Source organism: Dermacentor andersoni, chromosome 2 (genome assembly GCF_023375885.2).
Source record: "Dermacentor andersoni chromosome 2, qqDerAnde1_hic_scaffold, whole genome shotgun sequence".
In the NCBI taxonomy this organism is placed as follows: domain Eukaryota; kingdom Metazoa; phylum Arthropoda; class Arachnida; order Ixodida; family Ixodidae; genus Dermacentor; species Dermacentor andersoni.
The window spans coordinates 66,936,935-66,964,016 of record NC_092815.1 but is presented as its reverse complement, the minus strand read 5'-3'; the positions used below and the strand labels follow the sequence as shown (position 1 = coordinate 66,964,016).

General features: G+C 47.4%; 1 protein-coding gene and 1 pseudogene across 2 annotated transcripts in view; one reads left to right on the top strand and one right to left on the bottom strand.

Annotated features, from left to right (window-relative positions):
- Positions 1 to 27,082, top strand: part of Pka-C3 (Protein kinase, cAMP-dependent, catalytic subunit 3) — a 163,497-nt gene that overhangs the window by 5,066 nt on the left and 131,349 nt on the right. The window lies entirely within an intron of this gene.
- On the bottom strand, positions 7,214 to 7,391 carry LOC126542700 (U2 spliceosomal RNA; annotated as a pseudogene).

Below are 27,082 nucleotides of genomic sequence, written 5' to 3'. Positions count from 1 at the left end.
CGCAAAAGCGACTCGACCTTCAATCGCACAAAAGTGTTCCATCGCGAGCAGTTCCGTGTAGTTGCGCGGCTTCGCTCAGACGAATTACACGTCATGTAGTAGGCCAGCATGCGGCCGATGCCGTGCATTACGTACTTAGGGCGCGATTAGTGGCGCTTTCTCTATATCGTTAGGCGCTGAGCCTTGCCGCCGGCTTCTGCTGGAATAGGCGGCGCTACACGCGCTTGTGCGCAATAAAAACCCATCACACAACGTTCGAGGGGCGATCCGGTGCACAGCGGGGCGTTTCCCCCCGCCGACTGGGCACCGCGCTGCTCGTGCTCTCGCAGCCGTGTTATATGTGGCTCCAGGGACGAGCTAGCAGTATTTACCAGGGAAGGAGCGGATGGGGGGCGCGCGGAAGCAGCACGCGCCGCCGCAGCGGGCGATCTCTCTCCTATGCAGGTCGCCGCTCATCACGGAGCGCGCCGCGTAATTACGGGCCGAGCCACTGGCGGCGACGACGGCACAAGTAGGCCATCGTTACCCGAGAAACTGCGGCCCCGTCCGGCCCTCTAAGCGTCACCGCTCCCACGACTCCTTTCGGGGAATAACGGGCCGCCGGACACGATCCTACGGCGAAGCCGCGCGACCGAGCGGGCCTGACAACTTTTCGCCCGCTGTGCTTCTTCCGTGGTGGCTATGGTACGCGTGCTCAGCTCGGTATTTAGCATGCGCGGATAGTTGTGGGATCTAGGCGGGTTTGCTAAGGGACCGGTGTTCCGAGGTTAGAGGGAGAAGTGTATGCGACGCGCGTCGTGGACTGTCCGGGGAGGCCAACAAACGCGAATTCACACCTCGGTGTAATTCGCCCCTGTGCTCGTATGCGTTGTCCTTACCATATCGCTGCTCGCTCTTCAACGTAGCTTCTTTCGTTAAGGAAAAGCATCTAAGGAAAATGATGTCCCCCTCACTTCATGTCCGTGAATTAGGTATATCCGTTCAATATTCTTTTCTGTTCACTTCAACTTTGCTACATAACGCCCACTGACAAGTTCCTATGATCGTTTCTACTGTAGGGGCATGCGTACTCCCTTGTGTGTACGCCGTAGCTTGTCATACTGTCAGGGCCGTAACATGGCGGAGGGAAGTGGTGCGGGGATTACGACGCTGTCCATTCGCCGCCGAAATATATCACCTTGGTGATCTACCGCTCAGCACAACTTATATATGTGTCGCTAAATTATGTCTACATGTCATTACAAATGTGTTTACATCAGCATGTGTTAGCGATGTCTTTATTCACGTGCGAAAACAAATCAACATTGATCTTTCAAAATTAACACCCCTATACCCGCACTGCCTCTTCCCCCCCGAGAAAATGTCCTGGGTACTGTCCTGCCTCCTGTGTCGAACAAAAGCGATTGTAGATCCAACACATGATTTTTGTTCAAGCTGAATAAAAGCTCTCCAAGTTGTTGTCAGGTGCTTATTCGGCGTCCGGGTGCGACGTGCATTTCTCGTCTGCATGATACCGGCGCACTTCGATAGATGATGGTGATACGGGTGGAGCAAGAGCAGCTGCCACCTCGCAGTTCGAGTCGTGTCAGCCCTGCCGACGTGGGCACCAGCGACCGAACTCCGTTGGTCCGTGACAAAAATTCCCGGCGCGCCAACGTCGGGCGCCGCAACGAGAGAGCAAGGAAAGGCGTCTGAACGGCCGCGCGCCAACGCCTGCACACATTGTATACTTTATTTGTTCCTTCTACTCTTTTCTTTTCTATCGCTGCCCTGCTGCATACCTCTCAAAACGCGGCAGCTCAGTTTCGAATGAGCATGTTATTTGGAAAGAAAATACAAAGCCCGGCAGGCACCAAAAAAGAAAAAAAAAACAGCCTTCTGACAAGGTCATGAAGGGCAGATTGACTTTTCGGAGAAGAGTCGGAGAGGCTGGTGTCTCTGTAAAGAAATTCTTGCTGTGGAATGCCACCGAGAGTGCGGGTTAGGTGGCGGAGCTGCAAGAACGAGGGTAAAAAAAAAAAAGACTACTTGTCAGCTACAATTTTCAGTGCACGATCGACCGCTGAGATGAAGGCTACGTAGCGGCGTATCACTTCTCCTGCATAATCTGACCAGCGTAGACTTCTGTGCACCTAATTACCTTAATACATTATTTCTTGCAGCGTCCTTCTGGCTGCGTTTATAACTTTACCTTCTACTTTATGTTTTCGTCCATTTTTGTTTAACCTCATAGTGTGACGAATAAGTTTTGCGATTTTACGAGCCCTTTCGTCGTATATTCATCATTACTGCTAGTTTAATTTTAGGAAATAATGCGAATGCGTTGGCCTATGCAGCTATCTGTCTACGCGGAAACTGGAACACATGATTAAAACGTTCCGTTAACACAGATTGAATCTCTGCTACGTGTTGCTCGACTTTGCCATGCAGAGTATTACGCAAGAACTCTGTATTTGTTCTACTTCTTGTTGTGCAGTGTGTGTGTGTGTGTATGTGTGTGTCTTCGCATGAAGCTACTCTGACACAATGTTCAAACCGCTAGGTTCTATTGTTTTTCATCTATAGTTTACTTATTTAGTGTTCATTCATTCTTACTACGCGCTGTTTTTCGTTTCTGCCGCCTTTGGACTTTGTGATCACTGCGCCACTATACTCGTTTCGCGAAAAGAAGAACACACATTGTAATGGGATGAAGTGGGAAAGGTAGCACATACGTCACTTTACATATATATATATATATATATATATATATATATATATATATATATATATAGAGAGAGAGAGAGAGAGACTGCCTACTCTTAGTAGGAAAGTAGTTGTTAAAGGGTACGAAGATGTCGGCGCTCGCACTTGAGTAGATGTCCGCGACCACGCTAAGCATCGCTTTGTTTTTACTTCGGAGCTGAGGGGGAAGGGAGGAGCACCTTGCGATGGCACTGATACGCATACGGGCACATAAGGTCAACGTTTGAATAACGCAATACGTCTCCCGTTGCCACAGCCGGACGTGATCTATGTCACGATTCTTTCCGGCGCCATCCTCCGAAGGTAAACAGGCGGAAGGGCGCGCGGATAAGAGCACGAACTGGGCATGGAAGGAAGAACACCTGCGCGCGACGGACGAGCGAGGAGAGAGAAGGGCCCCCGCCTGGCAGCTTCAGAATCGAGGCAGAAAGCAGGGTCGGGACTGTTTTCGCGCGGCGTTAAAATCTGGGAAGGTCGCCGTGCAAAGGTTTTGCGTTATCGGGGCGGTCGTATTTTGCGCGCGGAAATGTCGGTGGTTTCTTGGAGTCGTGTATATAACAATCGATGTTCGAAAAGCGAAAATACGAAATTAATTCGCCTCCTTCTTTCTTCTTTTCGTGGTCACCACTCGTGGGATAAAGGGAAGGAGCCGATCACAAGGGAAGGAGCCACTCAAAGATCTCGGAGCTAATATAGACTAACTCCTTGAGTTCGCGTTAGCGTTCTCTCTCTCCATCTCTTTGTCACTGCACTTGAAACGAATCACGTTTCATACTTCCGTTGTTACGCGCCGTGGTTTCTTGTTGGCTATGGTGTTGGGCTGCGAAGCACGAGGTCGCGGGATCGAATCCCGGCCGCAATGGCCGAATTTCGATGAGGGCGAAATGCGAAAGCACCTGCATGTGTACTTAGATCTAGGTGCACGTTAAAGAACCCGAGGTGGTCGAAATTTCCGGAGTCTCCCACTACGACGTGCCTAAAAATAAGATCGTGGTTTTGGCAAGTCAAACCAAATAATTTTTTTTTTCACCACCGTCGTTACATTAAGCTTGCGAGTGAGCACTTGAAAGGCTCGTTCAACGCTTTCGCATACGCGACGGCAATCTGTCATGTCCCGGCCACCCCTAAGACTTCGCCAAATTAGCCTTGGGCTAAATGCGCGTGTCAAACCACCTGTTGTATTTGCCGCGTGGCGCTGCTGGTAAGTGTTGCTCTGACAAATCTTGAAAGATCGCTTAGACAACGTGAATGCTTTCAGCTGTGGTGCGGACATTTTCATTATTAACGCTATCTGTTTCAAGCATCGCGCGAAACTATCAAAGCACTGCCGGACTCACATGGGTGTAGCTTTCAGACCCTCAGCAAATATAGGCGACTACCGTACATGGCCTTGAATTGGCCGCCGACATTTGCTTGGCGAGCGACGTGGTTCGTGCAGCGTAGTGTAAGCTCGCAGATAAGGTCACCACCTTGCGCCGCGGTCTCGTTCTTCGTACTTGAAATTCGATTCGTCGTGAGAGAGGCTGAGGAGCATTGACTGCGCGTTCGGCGTGCCAGAAACAGGATTCTTCGATAGCTCTCCACGCTTTCGCAATCGCCCCCGCCGTAACAAAGCCGCAGAAGGGGAAAAAAAAGTAAAAATGAATTAGATTGCTTCGTTTCGTTCCTTGAGCCACTTCTTGTTTCTTCCTTCCTTCGTCCCCCCCCTCCCCCCATTTTTTCTTTCTTTTCGTTTCAGACCGCAAGAGGCTCGCACTAGCGCTTTTCTTGAGGACGTTGTGTGGAGTGGCACCGTCTATATATTTCTTATTTGTTTTCTTGTATAGTATAACTACTCAATTTTATTGTGATATTCCTGTTTCCATAACATTTAGGTTCTTTATTCTAAAGGCGTGATGGCTGCATTCACTTATGCATTCTGGCGGAATGGGCTTGCGAAATACAGTATTGCGCAGTAAAGCTAAACATAGATGTTAGCGGCAGGTTAAAAAAGGAAGCAAAATGCTAATGCGATCGCTACGATGTTCATCTCGGAAGCCTCATTAGTTGAATGGAAATTTGCACTGCGTTGCGCTAAGCCCCCTCGTAGCACCATTTTATTATTTCAGTTCGCGGAAAGGAAGCGAAGGAATCTAATCGGAAACAAGAAAGTATAGATCAGCGCGATATGTTCGCCGTAAAACAACCAGAGGCAGTCGACCAGGAGCCTTTGATATTACAATACTCCGCATGTGTATATGGGCGTATACAGGTTTTGAATTGAAGGAAACCCGAGTGCACAGCACCTGCGCGGGGAGTGGAAATGAACGGTGTTGAGCTCGAGACATAATGCGCCTGCGCAGGAACGGCGTGGTAACAGCACCGGCATCCCTCTCCTTCTCGTCTCGCGTTACTTTTGTTTTGTTTTCCCCACCGCTCCGCGATCATATTGGCGGTCGGATGAGTTCGGAAAACACGGACGTTATTACTTTACTGTGCATGATCGCGAGCGATGCCGGTTGCGGAATCCATTAGAGAGGCACGACCGCGCGGGGGCCGCCAATTTATTCTGCTGCTTTTCTGCGTTCGTTCTCTGCGCGAACGGTCTTGTTCTTATGCATCTCATCCTCGAACAGCGTCAAGTAATGGGAGAGAGGAAGATATTGAAAGAGAGAGAGAGCGTTGTGCAGAACTGGCGACTTCGCAGAACGCGTGGGTGCGTTGATTTTTTTTCTCGCTTTCCGTTACAGTCGTTTTGTAAGCGTCTCGCCATCTGCAACGGGAAGGGGGGATCGAGGCGCGGTCGATTCCTTTATATGTTTGATTTGTATCGTAATGAACGTATAAATCGAAACAGATGTCGTATCAGCGTTTCATTTGGTGGTGATGTGTCTCTCTTTACTTTCGTTTATTTCTTTTTCTTAGTTGAGAAAAGACGAACGTGAAGCTGGCGTGCCAGCTGCGAACGTATTCTGTTTCTCTCTTTTTGTATTTCTCGGTGTTTCGTCATCCTGCATGCGTTCTCGCAACCTATACTCAGTGCAGCATCGCTCGCGTGAGCCGTTAACCTAGCTGGCGGTAGCACTGTTTGGCAAATTCCACATGTTAGCCCTCCCTCTCACCCCCAGACTTTTTTTTTCGTCTCTAGTAGTAACATAATATTAAGAAGCCTTCGAACGTTCGCTTCCGTCTGTGAGACGTGTCCATGCCTTAATCACTGACGTGCCTGAACGTCAGCTATGTCAGTCAACGTAAATACCGGCTACACTGGCATGGCTTTCTTTGAGTTTGCCTTCCGGTCTCGTTAATTCGTGTCCTACAGCGTATCATCGCCGCTCAATCCGTTTATTGGGAAGTTAAAGTAGTAACAGTTTCAGCCTTTCTTTCGCCTTTTATTCTTTTGTTCACTTTTATTCTTCATTTCTGACATTCCTTCTTTCTCTATTTCTGTCCTTCAGCCTTTTTTTTTCGTTTTATTCCACTTCATTTATTTCAACTTCAGGGCCCGAAGGGATATTGGGGCTTGTCACTTCTTAATTTCCTTAATTTCTTCATTCATCATATCATTCTTTCTTCTTTGCCTTCACTCATTTTTTATCCTCGACATCGAACCCGCGAGGTTGTAGGTTTGATCAATCAATCAATTCATCAATCAATATTTCCAAGCAAGCGTTCGTGAAGCGCATTACTCTTCTTATGCACTGCTAGTATAATCGACATGATGCCTGCCTTTCGCGGTGAACGGGAACGGTCGTTCTCTCGCCACACACGCGCGCACTTTCTGGCATTTTGCTAGAAACTTCAATGCCCTCAGTTCTACTCCGATTTAAAAAGAGCGCAGCGCACGTACTGACCATTATGTGAATACGCGTATTACATCCAAGACAGGGACCAGATACAGCCGAAATTATTCCCAATTCCACCAAAGCGGCGTTCCTCGTAGCGAAGGGACTTTGCTACTTTCGTATCAACAAAACAGTCGACGCTCGCACGTACAGTCTTCAAAATTTTGCAGGCCACGCCGCACGCAAACATACTGACATTCTAACGTATGGGGGGAGGGGGATCCTGAAATAATCTTGGCACTCGGAATCTGTGGATGATGCGACACAATGTCTTTTTTTCCTCTTCATAACTTTGGAGCTCTTAGAATTCAATGAAAGCCCCACTACAGGGCACGAAGTCAACGTACCCGCGCGCGCTGTAGACTCGGAGCTTTCGATAAGGGACCGCACATACTTGCGGACATCAAAAAGGCCACATTGTATTGTGGCTTCTTCGAAGACCTCTAACCGCGAAAAAAAAAAAAAAAAGGGAGGATATAATTTTGTGAAACGAACGCTTACAAATAAAGGGACGACAGGCAAAATTCATGGCCACGGTGAACAAGAAGTCCCTGCCTACGAGCGCTGTTAGTTACTATTATTATTATTTTACAGTGAAGCTCTTTATGGCTAGGGTTCCGCGCATTTTTGTTCTGCGTGTGCAAAAACCGTGGGTCTATCCCAGAGATAGTGCAATACTGAGCCGTCCCGCGGCAGAGGTGAAGCAGGCTTCAAGCACTCCGCCAACTTGCAAAAATAATATCGTGGGTTCAAATAGAACCCGTATCAGATGTTAAGCTGATAAGAACAGATTCTACACTTTGGCGCGCGTCGACCATGTTTGAGTTCGCACCGCCCTCTCTTTGTCGGCTTTCCAATCGCTTGCGTATCTACTTTCCTTTCCTTCCACTCCCCCGTAGTGGCGGTTATGTCGAAACGCCACGCGTGTCCAGTTTCTCCCGGCTCCTCGGGGCGGCGGTCCCGTCGTCCACGCGAATGTATATAAACATCGCGGTAAATGAGTTCGTACGTTTGTTCAAAATTCTGTGTCCTTCCTATGTCGTGCGCTAAACAGCTTCGCTGGTCATCCGCCTTCACAGAGTGGAATGGCTCATGATTTCTTTTTTTCTTTTCCTTGGCTCACTCTGGTGCGCCGTTTAGGAGTCACATGTTCGAAACGGGTTGTCACGTTCAAGCAGGAAGCTGTGAAAAAAAAAATAAGAAGAATCACGCTGCAAACCTCGTTTCCTCCACGGGCGAACATATTTTTTCCCCTTCTCATATGTGGCTCGCAGTTCTGCCTATAGCTGCGGTGCTGAACACAACGATGGTACGTAAAGCTAGACAGTACTGGCGGCGTCTCGTTGTTCGCACTTTCTCCTCAGACGTGCGCGCATATATATTGTGTTCCATGCGCAACTGTACACAGGCACACGAAACTCAGATTGAAGTGCGTAAACAATAATTAAAAAAGAAGAAATACAGGCCTCGGGCATACTGGTAGCGGTGGCATTTGTTAAGTGGCACACAGCTTTTAGGCATCCTCAAAAGGTAATCCTAAATAACATTCGTTCTTCCACCCTTTTATAGTCGAATATCTGTTATTGAATCCTGTTCCGCACGGAGGCTGGAGGTCCCACGTTTATTAGCTTTGGAAACGTCTGCGGTATTTAGACAAATACACATTTTAAAGATAACTTATTGTATTTCATATGCAGGATTGCATCGGCGACATTCTATACAATGTGCAGCTTCGAATCTCAGGGGCTTGACTAAAGCCTGTTTCTATCGTCGATTGTTGGGAACACAGAACCGTGCAGTCTACTGTAAAAATTAGCGCCCAATTGGTGTCGTCCTGCCGCTTACAGCATTATTACTTCGTGAAGGCACGTAGGGTACGCTTTAATGTATACATATCAGCCCAATGCGTCCTGTAAGTCATATTTGTTATCTAGATCAACTAGAAGAACTTCAGTTCTGTTAGGTTTATTACAACATGTATGTGTTTCCTTTAAAAGTGGACCCTAATTTATATCAAACTCTTTCGACAAGGACGTAGCGTATATGATGAAATCAATGCAAGTTTATGTGAATATCACTTAGCTAAAGTAATACACTACAACGGTTAAAGAAGAGTTGCGGCGAAGAAAAAAGAAAGGTTTCTACTAACGTCACCAGCGGCCTCCTTTCGGTCCTCCATCTTCTTTTTCTTCTGTACCACAAGACACGGAGACACTATATACCAGCTTCCTACCACTCCATGTGCAACTCTGGAATGCCATTTTTTCTTCAACTCTGGAATGAACAGCGACGCCATCAAAGTGTGCATAGCAGGAGTCGAGCCATATACCCCGACGGGCTTCGCACCCAACCCCAACCATCCTGCTAAGTGCGGTGTTAGGGCGAATATCTATAATACGACTTCTTAAAGAAAAAGAACATTCTTAATAAAGGTCGTTATAAATGAAATATTGCCTAAATAAAGACGAAAATAGTAACGATGGTCGCGTACAGAATTTGGTGTTTGGGAACTAGAGGCCGAGTCATCAGCGGCTGCCGACTCATTAATATGCAAGAAGCTCCCGGCTCTACGCAGAGCGTCTGATGGAGGGGCCTTTTTTTTCTTTTTGGATCTGATGGTTTCGCATTGCACACACTTATTATTTACGGGTTGTATTTGCTTTAGCGGGGGTCCTAATGCTGGACAAGGCGAGATATTGCATAATGGGACATGCAGGAAATGCTCAATGTTCATACGTTGTGGTGTACCTTCTTTTTTCTAGGTCCCGCGTTTTCATAATTATGTCGCAGTGCATTCAACGCAACGAGCCATTTTTCGATACAAAGACTCGTGGACCATGGCCCCTTGCGTCACAGATATACAAAGCAACGCGGGCATATAATGAAGAAGTCTACTGACGTCAGTGATCGATTGTAGGCTGGATGGGCAGCTCCACGTGTTCGCGCTGCTAATGCTTCCCTCCCGTTTTTTCCTTTTTCGTAAACATATCTCTGCCTGCCTAACGAGCAAACCTGTCCGTTCGTCCGTTCGTCCGTCCGTCCGTCGCCTAAGGCTTTCAAGATAGGGCCCGCAGCAGCGAGTGAATTGACGTTCGTGCTGCCTCTCACTTCAATGCGATCTAAGTGGCGAGAACACAGCGCACGCGAAGCTATCAGCGCTCGGCGAACTGCGTTTCCGTCGCAGATCGATTTCAAGATAGGGCTCGCGCGGCCGCGCCATACACAGCCGCCACCTGAGTACGATTCATCACGATTGATAATGATTTGCCGCGGATGGATAAGGCGCTAAAGAGCGATAACGGCTTATAATGATCGGAACGTCATCGGCGCACCTGGTGCCGCCACCTGCAGTGGTTTCCATGCGTCATCAATTCACCTCACGACGCCGTTCGCAGCTGTTCTTGTCGCCGCAGCGCTGCCGTTTATACTTGTCGGATCAAGTTCCATAACATTGATAACGACACCGGGCTGCGTGACGATGAGCAAGGGGCACTTGCGCATACTGAGTCAACTCCCAGAGGAGCTTCCGTATGATTTTTTATCCCTTATCCCCTACCCCTGCCTAAGGTAGCAAACCGGGCGCGTCTGGTTGACCTCCCTATACCTTTTCGCTATTTCTCTCTTCTTCTTTCTTCTCCTCCTCATCGTGCTAACTGCATTGACACGTATTTTGTGGTCCTACGACATTTCCTCTTCCGACGCTGTCAGTATACTCGACCACTGCAAGATATGAAAATAGTGTCAACCGGAAGTGCGTCAATCGATCAGTTCATCTCATAGCGTCCGGCTTCCTCTGGTTCAGACAGGCTCGTATTCAGGACCGTATTGTGCGCGTCTACAACGCTTCTAGAGCTACTATAACGACTGTACGTTTCTTTTTTCGCTCTTTCGTACGACAGAGACCATGAAGCGCGTCTTTCACGCTCCAGCATCTGCTCTCGCATCCTACGTAGGCGAAACAAGAGCAGCGACAAACAGGCTTAACGACCGTGCTCGCCGGCGTCGTGCTCTACCAGCGAACGTAGTTCGTCTCGGGCATTATCTGCGCCCCTTCCACCTTCCTCCGAACCGTGCACCCCGTTTCTCTTTGCCCGGTCTTCCATTTTGCGCTATGCGCTGGCACGCGTGTCCCTGAGCGGTCGTCTCTCCTCGCACTGCTTATACTAGTCGCGTGTTGCCTTGACTGCCAGCGTGGGGGCGCTGCGTCCGTGACCCGGCTAGACCCGGCGCGGTCGCCGCAGAGGCCGCAGTGCGCGGCCTCGCTCGTAAATGAACCGAGAGTGGCAGCGGGGGATCGAGAGAACGCCACTGGCCGCCAACCGTGACACCACGCAGAGACCCCCATCGCTTTCCTGGGAGGAAGTCCGGGCCCTTCCGACATCCACGGCATCGCGCCTGGAGAGACGTGGGCAGGCTTTGTTTGGAGCAGATTCGGCGTTCTTCGAAGCGGTCTGCTTTCGACTACTCCACTTCAGTCATAATGCGAATGGGCGAACAAAGTTGGTACTCATAATTTCAACGGCAACAACGCAGCCACACACGTACAAGGAGAAGACGGACAATGAGAACACCGCGCTTCTTCTCTGTACGTGTGTGGTTTGCGCTGCCGTTAAAATTATGCGTTTCAGCCGACTAGTCCCAGTGTCAGTTCTAGTATAGCTGGTACACGTTACAGTCGGTGCAGTGAGGTCGGCCAGAAGGGGATCGTTATTATCTTCACCGTAACCAGGCTGCTTAGATCCACGGCAGCGCAGAATGAATCCTCCCAGGTCCCAGGGAGCCAGAGTTCCCTTCTTGTACTTCGTCGGCCACCTGTATCTATATATGCTTGCAAATTTCGTAAGTTCATCACTCCATCTCCTCCTCCACTGCCATCAATGACACCTATTCCCTTCGATTCGTACCCAAGATGTTACTCCAAGATGCGAGCACTTTTCTGCTATGCATGCTACGTAACTTCCTCAAACCTTCTTCGTCTTGATGTCAACTGGAGTATCAGCTACTCCTGTTTGCTATCCAGTCTAAAGTGCCATCTATTCCTTTGTATTAGCTTTATGTCTGTGAGTGTCCGCTTAGCTTTCCGTTGCGTGGTCCTTGTGGTCCTTAGACCCTTCACAGATTTCTTCGTTATCCTCCAAGTTACGGCTCCATATTATTATAATAATACAAGTGCGGGTAGTATGCATGCTTCGTATACTTTTGCTTTGAAGGATATTGTTTCATGATTTGTGCCGTTCTTGATCATTATAGATCACTGTTATAAGGTCCTATGCAGCGTCGGAGAGAATAAAATGATGGACGGACGGACGGACGGACGGGCGGACAGACGGGCGGACGGACGGATGGATGGATGGATGGATGGATGGATGGATGGATGGATGGATGGATGGATGGATGGATGGATGGATGGACGGACCGACGGACGGATGGACGGACGGATGGATGGATGAATGGATAGATGGATGGATGGATGGATGGATGGATGGATGGATGGATGGATGGATGGATGGATGGATGGATGGATGGATGGATCACAGCAAAGACATGGAGGTTAACGAAACCATGGGTCCGATTGATTTCACTTATGTGGAGGAATGAGCAGGAGGTTTAAAAGTACGAGAAGAAAGCAGTTGAAAATGGGAAAGAAGGAACTGAGCGTGCTTCGCAGGCGTTGTGAGGCGCCTAGCGGTGATCGCATTTTTTGTGATATAAATTCCATCGATGCATGTAACACATGCTATTATAGGCAGTCAGAACCACGTATTTGCATAAATGTCAAAATGAGGAGTCAAACTGGTGAAATAACGAAATTCATGTAAAAAATACCAACATGTATTCAAAATTAAGCACAAGCGAAACAAGGAAATGTGGTTGGAAATGAAAAGAAAAGGTAACTGAAAATAACGAAATTCAGTGAGCTCATTGCACTCAGACTACGATAATATTTAGAAAATTCAATAAGATGCGCATTTTTCAATGTACAATATTCATATGAACAGACTCAAAGTGTGTTTATATACGCGCAGATCTATCATGCATCACTGTTGTAAAGAACCCGCCGCGGTATTCCTTTAACGTCGACGTAGAGTGTGGAAATTGTGCAGAAGTTATTAAGAATGTCCTGTGAAAATTTCACAGTATACTCATCCAGTGATAAATATGAATGTAGTCAAGCTGGCCTTAATGACAGTTGTAGAAAAGTAGAAACGTACAAGGTGGTCGAAATATTGGTGATGCACAGGCACTGGAAGCAGGATATGATGATAACTTCTTATTTTCTACAATCTTAATTAAAGCATGAACGTACTTGCAGATTAATATACACAAAAACAATAAAAACTACGATCGTGGTGGTATATGCTACCACTCCATTTCAAACACGATCCTCTTATCATCATCAACAGCAACGTCATCATCAGATGGCTGCGTTGTTAACATCTTCAGTCGGACCTAAGATGATGCGCATGCAGTGATAGGTAACCGAATATGCAACGTAGAAGAACTTGGCACACTAACGCGACCAAACCTCTGTCCTTGATGGAATGAACGCTAACAGACCGCCCTATAGGTCTGCCTGTATTTGATCTGTGAAATAAAAACCGCCGTTACGACATTGCGAGGTGTTGATTACCTGTATCTGGAGGCGGATAGCTTCTAGTCAATACCGCTCAAGGCTATTGCTTTCGCTCCTTTTATTCGCGCATAAAGAGTGCGCATTCAAGAGTTTCGGCGCATTGTGCTCCGGCTTCGAGACAGCCTTGGCCTATATCGACGGCACAATTAAGAGCTTTATTTCGAGCCAGACGCCGATGTTACACGCTGTCATTAAACTAACAGTCCGACCTTCTGTCACCGTGAAGAAAGGAGGGACAGGGCCGGCGAAGATTATCGGTTTTTAATGTGTTTCTTTTTCGAAAGCCGAGACCTGCGAAGTGTTGACGTTGTTCTCACTCCTGCGTATAACGCTGTCGTTAGCGTTTATAAGTAGAGCGCATGTGCACGGAGAGATGAAGTAAAAATAATTCCAGCTGATTTGCAACAGTTGGAAAGCACGGGAAGATTTAGGGTCGGAATGTTACGATAAAGCAAAAAAAAAAAAAAAACATGATACTTGCAATTGCTTCTTCTTTCTTTTTTCGGAGCCTCGGTTAAGATGTTAAGACTTAAAAACAACACGCATGGCTTGTAGAAGCTTGGGAGTTACTTGTCGTCGGGCTCTATAGTGCTCACGGAACAGGACCGGCGACCCTGCAGAAGCCCTCCACGCGCCCATTATGCCACCGCGGTATCACGTGCTGTGGGTTGTAAATGCTATGCATTTATGGCACACGCGTGTACTATAGGCGCTAAACGTTAGGCTATCGCGGAATTCGCGTTAAATTCTCGCGCCCGCCCCTGGCGCGAAAACTTAGCTCTCGCACGAATTGCTGTATATTTCGGAGTTCTGAACCTGACTTTAGTATTCGATTCCAGGTTGCTTCCCCGCACTTTGCGCCCGGTTTAAGATTTCCCGCTTATCTCGAATCGCGAGAACTTTTGCGCGCCGATAGTACTCCTGCATCTATTTACCTTAACCCTTGTTTCATTGCCTCACACTAGCAGCAAATGTTTACCTCGTTCTTTCAACGCTCTTTCCAGTGTTTGCTTATGGTCTCCTACACAAGTGGTAAGGAAAAGTCTATTGCTTACTCAGCGTAACCTTCTGCGCACTGTGCCACAAACGACACAAAGAAGGGAATATAAATCGAAATAAAGTGAGAAGGAGCTGGAGTGATTGGAGCATGGATACAGAGAAGCCAGATTGCCGTGGCACACAACTTGACATGCTTGCACATTTACAGTGCACAGCGTAGTTTGGGGAGAAAAGAAAGGGGTAGCTAACAATACCTTCAAGTGTTGTTTGTTTCACTGTTCTGAAGCCTCGACGCTGCTGCGTGGAATGCAAATAGGTCGAGCCGTAGCGTGCTGTTTTTGAGACCGCAGTGGAAAGAGATGGGACGAAAGGCACGGGGATACAAAGGGCAAAATTGAGGCTAACCTGCCGCTCTTGGTTTATGTTATTTCCTGAGCGACGCGCTAAGTTGAATATAGTTATGTTGTGTAAGATATAGGCTAGTTCTAGAAAGAAAAAAAAAACGAAACTGCAGAGCTAGTCCTCCAGTGCATAACGTGTCGCGAGTATCGCGGACAGATTGAACATTTAGTTCAATATGAGCCTGTGGTCGTATTATTCTACAGAAGTCAAAGACAGACACGTTTGCATTGTACCAGCCTGTTGTTCGCGCGTGGCTACCTTGAATCCAGTCTTCTCGGAAGTGGCAGAACGCGTTATGTGATTTTCCGAGCGCCCGAGATAATACAACATGCTAGCTCCGTCGATATAGTCGGCGGATTAGGCTACGCGGCCAAACAGCAGTTGCTGCTATGCGCATATGAGTGTGCGAGACTTTTCTGCCGCATAAGCATGGGAGGTCCTTGTACGGTAACCGATACAATAGTGGTGGCTCATGGAGTAGGGGAGGGCTGGAAAGCGCCTGCCTGTCGATGCCACACAAACGGAAACCGGTCCGGTGAGAGATTGGGACAGCGATTGCGAGTATTGTCTTCCTTACGTTAGCGCTTCGAGCGTATACACGTACGACGGCGTGGGGGGCGGTGTTTGCGAACTAAAGAAAGTTGAGCTACAGTGAGTATCTTGGATTTTCATATTATTTAGACATATCACGTTGCTTCAGAGTGTATTTGTATGTTCTCCATCGCATCTTGCATGCATGACACGGGCGGGACGCCATAGGCACGACTGATGGGGCGCGCGCGCGTGTGTGTGTTTGTGTGCGTGCGTGTGTGTTGTTAACTTATGTGCCCGAATGCAAGGAAACGCAGATGTCGGACTCTTCAAAGGGCCGGTGTTCGCCAGCACTGCTCTTCATAAACTACACGCTTAGAGCGTGAGAGTCATGGCGTCCGCAGGAAACAATTCGCCCCACCGCCCTCATAAGTCCCCCCTGTCATTACCACATTAGCATTAGCTACACGTCATCTACCGTTATTGATCTTTCCACGGCCGTTCTGATCCTTTTTTTGTGCTCAAGTGGCAGCCGATTCAGCGTTCACAACGCCTGTCTCGCGGACCACGGACGCACGTGCCGGACGATCGACGGTGAGGCGTACGCACCTTCGCATGTTTCAGATGCGGGCGCTGCGGTGACGGACGACCTCGCCTCTGGCGGCGTGCGGGAATCCCGTTACTGCGGGTTCCGCGGCCACAATTGACGATGAGCGACGGACGCGGCGCGCCGACCATGGCACAGTTGCCGACCCGAATCGGATTGTCGTGCTGTCTCTATCTCATGCTACAGGCCTACTCCTCTCACGCCGCCCGTGCTCCCCCCTCTATACCCCCCTCCCCTTTTTTTAACAATTTTTATTGTAAGGTTTATTTGTTGCGCCTGTCAGTGACGGCGCGACGTCCTCAGTGTGATGGCATTCTCTCCTGCTCTCGCGGAGGAAGAGAAAGGCACACGGACTGCAGACGGAGAGAAGACAGCGTAGAATTCCAGCCGATGGCATACAGCAGTGTCGTGCATGCTTGGGATTCTTCGAACGGCAGCCAGTCGACAGGGTGCTTTCTTTACTGCGACTTTGTTCTCTTGGATCTGGTCATTGTAGACTGGCCAGTTAGCGCTACGACTATGGTTAAAGCGATATCATTACGTTTATTTCACATGCGTTTTTAACATCTCCGGGCATGATTGCTGTGAAGTATTGAAATGCTTGCGAAAAGCCGGAATGATGCAATATGAGAAAGAAAGAAAAGGTCCAGTCCGTTGGCCAAAATACTACTACTACTACTACTACTACTACTACTACTACTACTACTACTACTACTACTAATAATAATAATAATAATAATAATAATAATAATAATAATAATAATGAATAAGAAAAACAAGAACTTCACGACAAACCCGTGTTCTCTGATTTTCTCGCTGATTGTTTAGGATGATTTAGCACTCTCCCTTTTCCGGATGGCTACGTACTTCAAATTCGCTATACTCGCTCTTTGTACAGCAAAAATTTCAGTTGCTCTTGTGTAGAGGTCGGCGACATATTTATTACCAGCATGTCCAATGCTAATCAATCAATCAATCAATAAATAAATAAATAAATAAATAAATTAATTAATTAATCAATCAATCAATCATGTGTAGGGAATCCTGAGCAAAGAACGGCAACTGTAGTGGTCGTAGAAGGTTCGGCACTGGCTTAGCACGGCCTGTAAGTTTTCTCAGGCCTGGCTCCAAAGAGTAATATAACACTGCGCAGGAATTTGCCTTTCAATATTGAGCTTTTCTTTCTTCATTCTAGCTCTTAACTGCAAATAATCTTGATTGTTACTACTTCGAGCCTGTCAAGCATGCTGTCTAGTTTGCCGGAAGTGTGCAAATATTGCGGTGTCCAATTTTAAGTATCTCTTCCTTCCTTTCTTCCTCTTTGGGTTAGCAAACCGCAAATATGTCTCGTTGGCCTCTATGCCTTTCCTCTCTCTCTCTCTCTCTCTTTCGAGTTCTCAGCTAATCACATTCGCTCCAATTAGAATGCTGCCACCTTTCTAGCGCTACTTAAACCGCCGAGGTTTTCTTCGTTGAGGAAGACTTCCCGTGCGCGTGAATTGCATGAGGTCTGCTCAAAAGCTGTGTCACTGGGACGAAGGATTTTCAATTCGCAAGTGCTGATGGTGTGCGCTGGGCATCTTTACTGAGCGCTGTTGTTCTCGATTACGACGCGAGATGGGGAAAGGGAACAGTAAGGGTAATTCGCACGCAGGAAAGTGTAGTCAAATTGTTTTGCTCCTTTGCACATTGCAGCGAGCGAAGAGAAAAGGGGGAAAACTGTCTCGAGCCATAGAGACAAATGTTAACGAGCGTCACGTCTATGCACGAGGCTGCGCTGACCTTTATCTTTCGCATCGTACAGCGAAAACATTCGTCCCGTTCGTTCCACATTTGCGGGTCCACATTTCTTAGGTCGTTGTGATGAATGAATTGTATGAGTGATTTCGATGACGAAAGTCTGGTTACAGATGGAAGTTGGAACAGATGGAAGGATTAAGCGTAACGCGCCACCCGTTATACACGCGTTGTGCGAGTAGGGCAATAAAAGAAAAAAGAAAAAAGAAACAGCAACAGAGAAGCAACAACGAGAGGCCTTGTCCGAGTACCATTGAAGCCGAGTTCCGTGACACATACCGTGACGGCTACGGTCGAGAAACGCATTGCGAACGACTGTGCGAACGATTGCGCTGAACTTTGTATGGTGAGCGGCGGCAAACAACGCGCAGCTGGACCGTGCTTATACGAAGGCGCGATGCCGGTCGGTGACATGCTTTGAAAGGCGTTGCTCGTGAGTCCGAGGAGGCGTTGGTGTGGCAGCACGCAAATCCGAGAAAGGTGCGCTGCGCGCGGTGCAGGCTTCCGCATCAGGAGTGCTGCCAGAGAAATGGACGCCGCTTTACACCAAGACACAGAAAGAAAATTATTGTTATTTTGTTGTTGTTGGCTGCTGTAAGTGGGTATATATGCTTGTATTTAACAGTTAAGGCAGCCATGTTTCTACACAGTATCATTTTGAAGAATTCTTCTAGCGTGTCTGTGCTCGGAGATATGCCACTCCAAAGTTTAATTGCCGCTGGCATGATTACGCATGCAAGAGAGTTAGAATCGGCGCAAAGCTCCTCCCTGATGTGACGCGGCTGTTGCATGCGGCGTTTCGTCTGACAACGGCGCAGTCAGCAAAAAGTTAACTGTTCAATTTCAGTTAATTGGGCTGCTGACAGCGATGATTATCATCTCACTTTGTGTCCCCCTGGCCACATAACTTGTTTGCACAGGTGGTCCTCGCGTGCCACCCAGTGCCTAACTTTAAGAAAGCCATAAATTTCTATTTTGAACAGCCGGTATATAGGCAGGACGATTGACACAATACTTATGCTTGTGTACGTGTGTTAATTCGATCCCTTAGTCTAATTGCTAATGCTCACCGTAGCTTGCTGCGAGGTACGCGCCACTAACGTACTTCCGAGTTATCTTATGGTTGAAGGCTATATGTTGAGGGCTGCACTAATATTCTATGACTTCGTCAGTACGTCTGTGTGTAAAAATTACACCGTAATAACGGGCTGTGGCTAATGGCGACATTCACCGATAAGCTGGTCAGTGATGAAAAGCTATTCGGGGAAAAAAGAACAATAAGCGATTATGAGAAGTCATTCCTGCTTTGCAGTTGTGCACTTGCAGCCTCTTGAATAACTTCGCTACGCGTGGGCCTCGGATGACCTTTCAACCTTCGTATGGCGTAGCAATTCTGCCCTGGGGATCAGCTGGCATTTCTACTGTTTATAAATGTCATCCGCTCTCTCCCTCTATGCTTCTCTCTCTCTCTCTCTCTCTAACGACGCCGCAGTGGCACGCGGCTGAAGAAGCTGATACATGGACGAAGCACAGCGCCAAAATCCACGTTCCGGCCCTCGCGTTTTTAAGCCTGTCGTGGCCGACGTCTGCAAGTTGCGTAAGCTGGGCTTCACATTTTTGGCAACGACACAACAAGGGACGAGGAAAGAGGCACGCTGCAAAAAAGAAAAAAAAAAAACATTAATGAAGGAAAGAAAGAAACAGCAGAAAAAACAGAGAAGCATGCAAGCACCGCGGATGTGGTTCTTTCCTTTGCGACCTTTGTGCTTTTGCCGGAAAGAACTGAAGCGTTTCAGGTCTCTTATACAGATCTCAGTGCCGTTAATAATTGATGCACCATTACATAACGCAAACTTTAAGCCTGTTCTCATTGCAGAAATGCTGTAATCCCTCGAATTACGCGCAGCCGACGTAGTCACGGGCCCGAGACTCTGATCCGTGCAGAATGAACGCAACGGCTGGCGGCTTCCATTTCTGTCGGTGAAGATATTTGAAACGGCACAAGTGGTGGACGACGTATCTGCAGGCGAATGCCTGCACCTGATACATGTATAGAGAACAGCGCCACATGATGATGGCGATGGTTAGGTTAGAGAGAGAGAGAGAGAGAGAAATAAACATCTTTATCGCGACAAAGCAATGGGGAGAAGCCTTCAGTCTAGGACGCCTTGGGCACTTCCTGTTCCTACGGCCTTCTACACCAGCAGGCGCCGATAGTCGACGTTGGAGCTGGTCGGTGCTCTCTCCCAAAGCTCGTAGGAAGAATAGAAGGGATTGAGCGAATATAGTGGGGCCTTGGTCGCAGCCCCCTGCCATCGATGCAGGCGAATACCTGCATCAAATAACGTAGTTTGTTTAGCTCCGATGGATTGATAGACGTCGCTCAAGCTGCAGCACAAACTACACCGTAGCACATACGCAATTCACTTGTTACCCGCAGTGATCGAACTCATTGAAGTCCTACAGACATTACTGCGACAAGGAACCAACTTTCTTTTGGCTCGACATTTCAGCTAGTTCATTGATTATATTTCGCTTCAACAGTGCGTGGTCTATGTATGCCGGGGATTTAGACTAATCCGGCGCGGCGCATGCGTACGATGTTTATGTAACATGTAGCACACAAAGGGAACGCAATATACACATTCTTTGGCAAACGTATACGGGCTACGTTGCTTGTACCAACAATGCTGACTACAAGCTTTTTTCGTGGAATTCCTGCGGTATATCGTAAGTTCTAACGCCCTCGAGGATGAAAAAGAACTCTCATATACTCACCATCCAGATGTCCGGAGCGTCAGAAGCGCCACGGTAACTGCACCACACAGGGGTTACGACATGTTGGCGCTTCCATTATTGCGACGGAGTGCACGCAGGGCTCAGTTGCTTGTATGAGGTGGCCTACGTTCCCATGTTATATTCCATCACAAAATAAGGGCGCGCGCATTTGCTAAGTGTACCGTCTATACAGAGTGCATCAAACACGACACACACAAGGTGCCGTTAGTTTATTGAAGTGTATGTTTGTTTTCCCCTTGCTTTTAATTCTGTTTCGTTTTCATTCAAAGTTTTGGACCTGCCGGCTCCTTGTCGGACAAACTTCTCCATTTATACTAAGCACTCCACTTTTCTCTCTAAAACACCGCCAAGACCTGACGTACGTTCATTCAACCGGGCCCAGCTATACTTTGCGTCTCCGCGTCGGCCCACTGTGACGGCCGTCACGTATTCAAGCTGTGAGACGATTCGCTTCTGCGAGCCAAGTCCAGGCGGAAAACGCTTAATCCTTTTTCGCCGTCCTTCGGCGGTCATATCGGCTTAACTTGTCGGCACCACTGAGCCGAGCAAGGTCCGGCCGTTGTGTTTAGCAAACTGCAGTTTGATGGTCCGGGCTCTGCGCCCTTTGCTTTTCTCAAATCCACAGCCGCGCTTGCTGAAAAAGAAATGATGATAAAGGTCGTGTGTAGAGGGGGAGTGGGGAGATATTTAATGTAGCGCCGCTTTCTCACGAACAAAGATGAGCGACCGGCTAATCCGCCAGGAGCGGCAAAGTGCGGGAAGTCCCCTTTGGGAAGTCCCCTTTGTATTCCTAGCAACGGGAAGCATGCCTAACTCTTCGAGACACCATTTCTGGTTCTTCTCGTAAGTGCTTCATTTCGTGTTTCATTTGGAACCTCCGGCATTACTTTGTCCCGAATGCCTGTCCGCGCCTCTCTCTCGCACACCATATCTCGTACTGCAACAGTTACATTATTTTTTTTTGGTTTTCTCCTGCGGCTTTCGAACTGCATGAGTCTCCGTACGCGTAAATGGCTGATCTATTTGAATATAGTTGGAAATGTGACAGGCAGCTGGTGCAGTCGGCATTATTGATTGCACCGTGTACTCAAATGCACTTTATAACCATGGGTGTCTAATTTTTCTATAAATTCAACGCTATAGGACCGGCATCACCTTTAACCCCTTTTCTCTATCATAACGGTGATGACTGAAAGTGAGCAAACACAGGGCAAGAAAAAAACAAATAAATAAAAACGATACAGGCATAATGAATCGTCATAAAACGGCCCTAATTCCTAGTTTTCTCATTCCGTTATTGTGTCCTAGGGTTTGTTTTTCAACACGGTTATTTGTGAGTGAATTAGCTGTTCTTCACATTAGCCTATTTCTGGACGCCTGCAACGGGTAACTCACGTCTCTGCAGGGCTAGCGTGTTCATGTGTGCCTGCATCTGTGAATGCGCTCACTTCATGCATTATTCGTACAGCCACGTGCGCCGGATCTATCCCCCTTACCCTTTATCCCAGTTAGGGTAGCGAACCGGGCGCTCGCCTGTTTGGCATCCCTACCTCTCCACAAAGGCCCTGAACGAGGGGCGGCAGTCAGCTGCGGTTGTTGCTCTCGATGTCCTGTTTTACCTTCACTTGCTTTCACTTTTTCTACGCAAATGTCGTATACGGCGCATTTCTAACTTTTGCGAGACACCCCAATGGTGTGCTTTAGCAACATTGCGAACACGAAACAGGTGCACAAACGTTTCGACAACCAACGAGAGTTCATAATAGCTTTTTCGCCTTTGACGGGCAACTAGCTATGGTCAATGACAATGCTGATTCAACACGTACGTGACTCCGCCTCCATGCCTCCACCATCAATGGAAGCCCCCTTCCGGTGCCGTATCACTACCCGTTACACAAAGTAAGAATACAAATATAACTCTCGCATCGCGGAGCCTAAGGATGGATGCGCGCGGAAGGAGGCGAGTGCAAGAGACACCAAGAAACATCGCTGTTTTGTGACACGCACCTTGCAGGCATGAACGTTGCCAGCACCACGACTTCACTTTGCGGTCGCCGTGCAATAGAAAAAGCAAAAGAAGGTCGCAGCTATGATCCTGAAGGAAAAACTAAGATGTCCGCGATGAAGGTCTTTGACTCTGGCTTACGTGGTTGTTGCTCCCGCTGCGCGCCGAGACCGCCTTATTTGTTTCTATACGTATTTTTCGACGCTCCTTCGCTCGATTCAAGAACGCCGCGGGTCGCCTTGTCGGGGCTTAAGTTACTCACTCGCAATCGCGTTATGCAGTGAGGCATCATATGTATACTGCTGTCGACAGGAGGCGTGCGAGGGAACATGTCTGGGGGCGCAGAAATGAGCTCTGCTGCCTTTGTTGATATTTCACTCGCCAGGAGGAAATTTTTCGAAAAATTATTTTTTTCCCTTTGTATTTGGAATTATATTCTTATTTATTACTGCTTTCGCGTGGTGTTTAAGAAACGACATTCCCGATTTTTTTTTTTTTTTCATATAGCGGAAATCCTCAAAGTGCTCTTGCATTCAGGGCGTTTTCATAGCTTGTTTAGTCTAAAACAAAAATATATAATACGGTATTCACATGAAGAAAGAAAGAAAGAAAGAAAGAAAGAAAGAAAGAAAGAAGGAAAGAAAGACCAATGAAGTGATCCCGTTTACAATTTGCGCGTGGGAAAGGCGTTGCAAGTCGGTAGGCGACACCTACACCAGTTGTTCCGTCCATTTATTTATTTATTTATTTATTTATTTATTTATTTATTTATTTATTTATTTATTTATATTTCTGAGTGCGGCACATCAAAATTTAATGCCCACTTCTGGGATGGCCTTTCCTTTCACTATAAAATTTTTCTACAAGGATGTTTCAGCACTATGATACTTGCAAACAGATTGTTAAAATGGGTTCGCAATGTGTGTGGGCTCATCGAGTGAGGAGTATAAGCAAACCTCCTCGATCCGCTGCGGGGCACTTAGCTAAATGGGCGTTTCTTTTTGTTGGCCGCGTGAGTGCGTCCCAAGCGCGTAGAAACTAGTAGAAACTAGGGTGCCTCGATGCCAACGCCGTCGCTTTCAGGGTGGAGACACCTTTTGACCTCGGCCGTGCCACCGTATCTTAGCGGCGAGTCATGTTGATTCGAAAGTGGCTGGCGTTGCGTTGTGTGAAGTGCAGTGCCTAGCACGGGGACGGTGCTGTAAAGGCGTTGGTTTTTCATTTAGAATATCACATCAGTTGTTCAATGAAATCTATGACAGGATGCTGTGTGCCACTGTGTGCTACTTCAAATGCGAAAGGCCAACGGATGTTTCGCTTCCCTCGTAACAATCAGGGGTCCTCATGTCTACGGAAGTTGCTATGTAGCTCCTTGTTTTACTACTAGACGAATGTGGCAGCAAGTTTGTGCTAACTGGCAGGCTTGTACAGGAGCGTTTAGAGAACCTTTTCTTATTCATTAAGAGCAGGGAAGCAGTTCCGAGCTCATATGATTCAAAGAGTGTCCTTAAAATGGTTTATTTCAGCCAATTCTTGAAGTTACCAAAGACGTCTGTCTACGACATGGACGATCAGTGCTTATTTGGTAGGCTTCTTATTCGGATAAATACAGCAAGTCAAAAGCACTGGCGAAGCAAAAGGCAGCGAAGACGGCACCGAGAAAAATGTAGACCTTGAGCGAGTTCCCTCAATAGAGGGAGACATCCTAGTGTACTTGACTGGATTCTTATTGAAGCCAACAGTTTCTGCTGTGGAGCTTTGTGGAGACGGCACTGAAATGTTGCTGGCTGAGAGGCGAGGAGCACAGACTTACTCAGTTGAATGAGTACGTTAAAGGTGATAATAACTTTGTATATACAACCTGCGGGAGGTTCTTAACGTTGTCTTTCATTGCGAAAGTGTCTTCAATCACGGTTGTGGGGAGGAAGATGTCAGCCGTCTAAAGTAGCCAGTGAATGCTCTGAAAGCAGCCACAAGTAAACATCTCGGTGTGCAATAGATTTCTTGCTTCAGACATCCAGAGACAACTGACAAGCTGCTAAGCCGCTTTGTTTCCGTTCGACTTCGCATTTATACGGTCTGGCTGAACACATCGGAAGAACCGTTCCAGTCGTATCCATACAAGACCGTTGCAGGCACAAACCAGAAGTGAGGAGCACAATATATTTTCTGGTGTAATTGATTGAGCTGCTGCAAATCGGAAAGAGTAGATGTGGCAGTTTTTGTTTGTGATTAGCAATGTGTTTTCTGTTTTCTTGTAATTATGTGTCCCGCTGCGCGCCGAGACCGCCTTATTTGTTTCTATACGTATTGTTGTTACTATGTGTTGTTTGTACAGCTCCACTTGTTCCCTCTTCCTAAGACATTTCAGATTTATTTTAATCCATCCCAATTCAGTGTAAACTGACATCAATTCAGTGCGACTCGAACGGTTCAACAAAACCATATATTATATATGTTCGTCAACGTACACTGATGTTTTCACTTTCTGCCAAAAATACCAATATCTGGTTTAGAGCTTCATAAACAGAAAATTAGCAGCATCAGACCTAAAATAAAGTGCCTCAGCTCTATTGTTGCGGTGATGCTATCTACCGAGTACTGCTTAGAAGCGCTGCATAGATAATTACAAGAATGAAATCTAAGGTCTGCAACGTTTTACACTCATGTAGGCGGTTGCGGCTCTTGGTTGTGTGTGGAACAGAATCACTCAGAAAAGAATCGCGGCGGAGATGAATCAGAAAGTGTTTACATGAGAAATTATGCAAGGGATGAAAGCCGAAGTAGGAGATTAAAGATAGAGAATAGTAGCAGTGGTTTCAGTGCTCAGAAGTAAGTACTGGTGCTGCGCAAACAAAAATGAACAAACCAAATAGCTTTGGATTTGGAACTACCAAACGGCTTAGCTTAAATTTAACGTTAAATAAAGCCTCACCTCTATGTTACTAACAATATATGCGCGAGCCCTACCGTCAAAAGGGATTAAATGAGCCCAATTACCGCGCATTTTACCGAAAGCACTCGATTGCTGCACGTCGGGCACGTTCGAACCACGGGAACGTTCGAACCACGATGGCGCCCACGAATAGCTGTGTCTCTACCCTGTAGCAGAGGCGGACATCGAAGCACCCTAGTAGAAATGTCTAGCAACACCTAGTAACGCCCAGTAAAGAAAAGCAGGGAACTGAGGGGAACGGGATTGTCGCAGGCATAGGTAACTCTACAAGATAACGTAGATATTTGGAAACATGAGTACAATAACATACTATAGGGTACAACACATACTAGGGTACAATAACATACTATAGTAAAATATACATTATTGTCACCACCCACACCACACACAGCCGGGTACAGCAGCAGCAAATCATAGCCATTTGGCAACCGCGCTCGCTGCCTGAGTCACTGATTCCGGATACTGTGATACAGAACTGATTAACAATATCTTCGATTTGCGAAGAAAGAAAGCCTTCGATTTGCGAAAAGGACATGATAAAGCATTTCTATTTATAGCTTTCCTCTCAAGGCACGGTGCACACCTTGTCAAATAAGGTGTTGAACGTGCCACTTTAAAATTGAACGTGTTTGCCCCGTGGCTTGTGGTGTGCCCTTTAGTCTATATATTGCGACAAACCCTGCTTCGTTTACACGATTTTCCCACTCAGTCATCTTCGCTCGCACACCACAGTGTGAGCAGCTGCAAACACAGCGCGCTTTTTGTTGCTTCTGCTTGCTGGGCTACGGGAGCGGGCGTTCGGTCAGCCCTGTAGCTCGGACGAGGGTCCAAGAAACGAGAGAAAGTAAGGCAAGCTGACGCGCGTGGTGGAACTAGGAAGCGGATATTATTTCCTGCGCACTTATGTCTACTTTAATTGCGCGCTGTCCCGATTTTCGGCGCCTCCGGTAAGATTTCCGTTTTCTCCGTCTTTCATCGGCTTCTGTTTCCTGTCTGGATGTCGTCCGCGGTATTGCGTTACTCTCGTTTCCTTTCGTCGCACCCGCCGTTTCTTTCTTTAATTGTACTTTTATTCGAGCTTCAGGTTACTTGTTCAGGTTACCACTCGGAAAGTTGGGTAGCCGCGACCAGGTGAAGTTTAGGTGACTGTACAATCGTGCCTTCAGTACAGCAGCGTTTAGTTCTCCAGCATATTACTATACATACGTTACACTACGCAATCGCCGATTACGTTGAAGTATAAGATCACTCCGCCGTCTTTGCATTCACTTCAACGGAGAAATGCATCCCTCCTTAATTTTTTGCCTTGAAAGAACGGCGAAACTAAAGAACTGAGGACGCCGAGAAAATGGCGGAAAATGCGGAAAATGAAAGCAGCTTTGCCGTGTATACCTGTAGAGACCATGCATGAGGAAACGCGTGCGGTGTGCCGCTTGCTTGGTATGCGCTATACAGTTGATGAAAAGTCAACGCGCGCGTGGGTCCTGCGCCTTCGTTTAAACCGGGGTGAACGGATTGCTGGGCGAGTTAATACAGGCGGATGCATGAAATAGCATAGTACGTCCTTCTTTATTTTTTTCGTCTGCTTTTCTTTTTTTTGGTGCTGTATTTAAGAGCGTTTGCCTTGCTGTGCGCACTGATTCTGTTGTTGGCAGGAAGGAATGTAGCGCTTGCCTGTGACTGCGGCCGATGGATTAGCTGTCCATCGCATTAACCTCTCGGTCACCTCGTCTGGATGGGCAGACCCTTCCGGAAAAGAAAGAAGTCCGTTCTCATAAAGTTT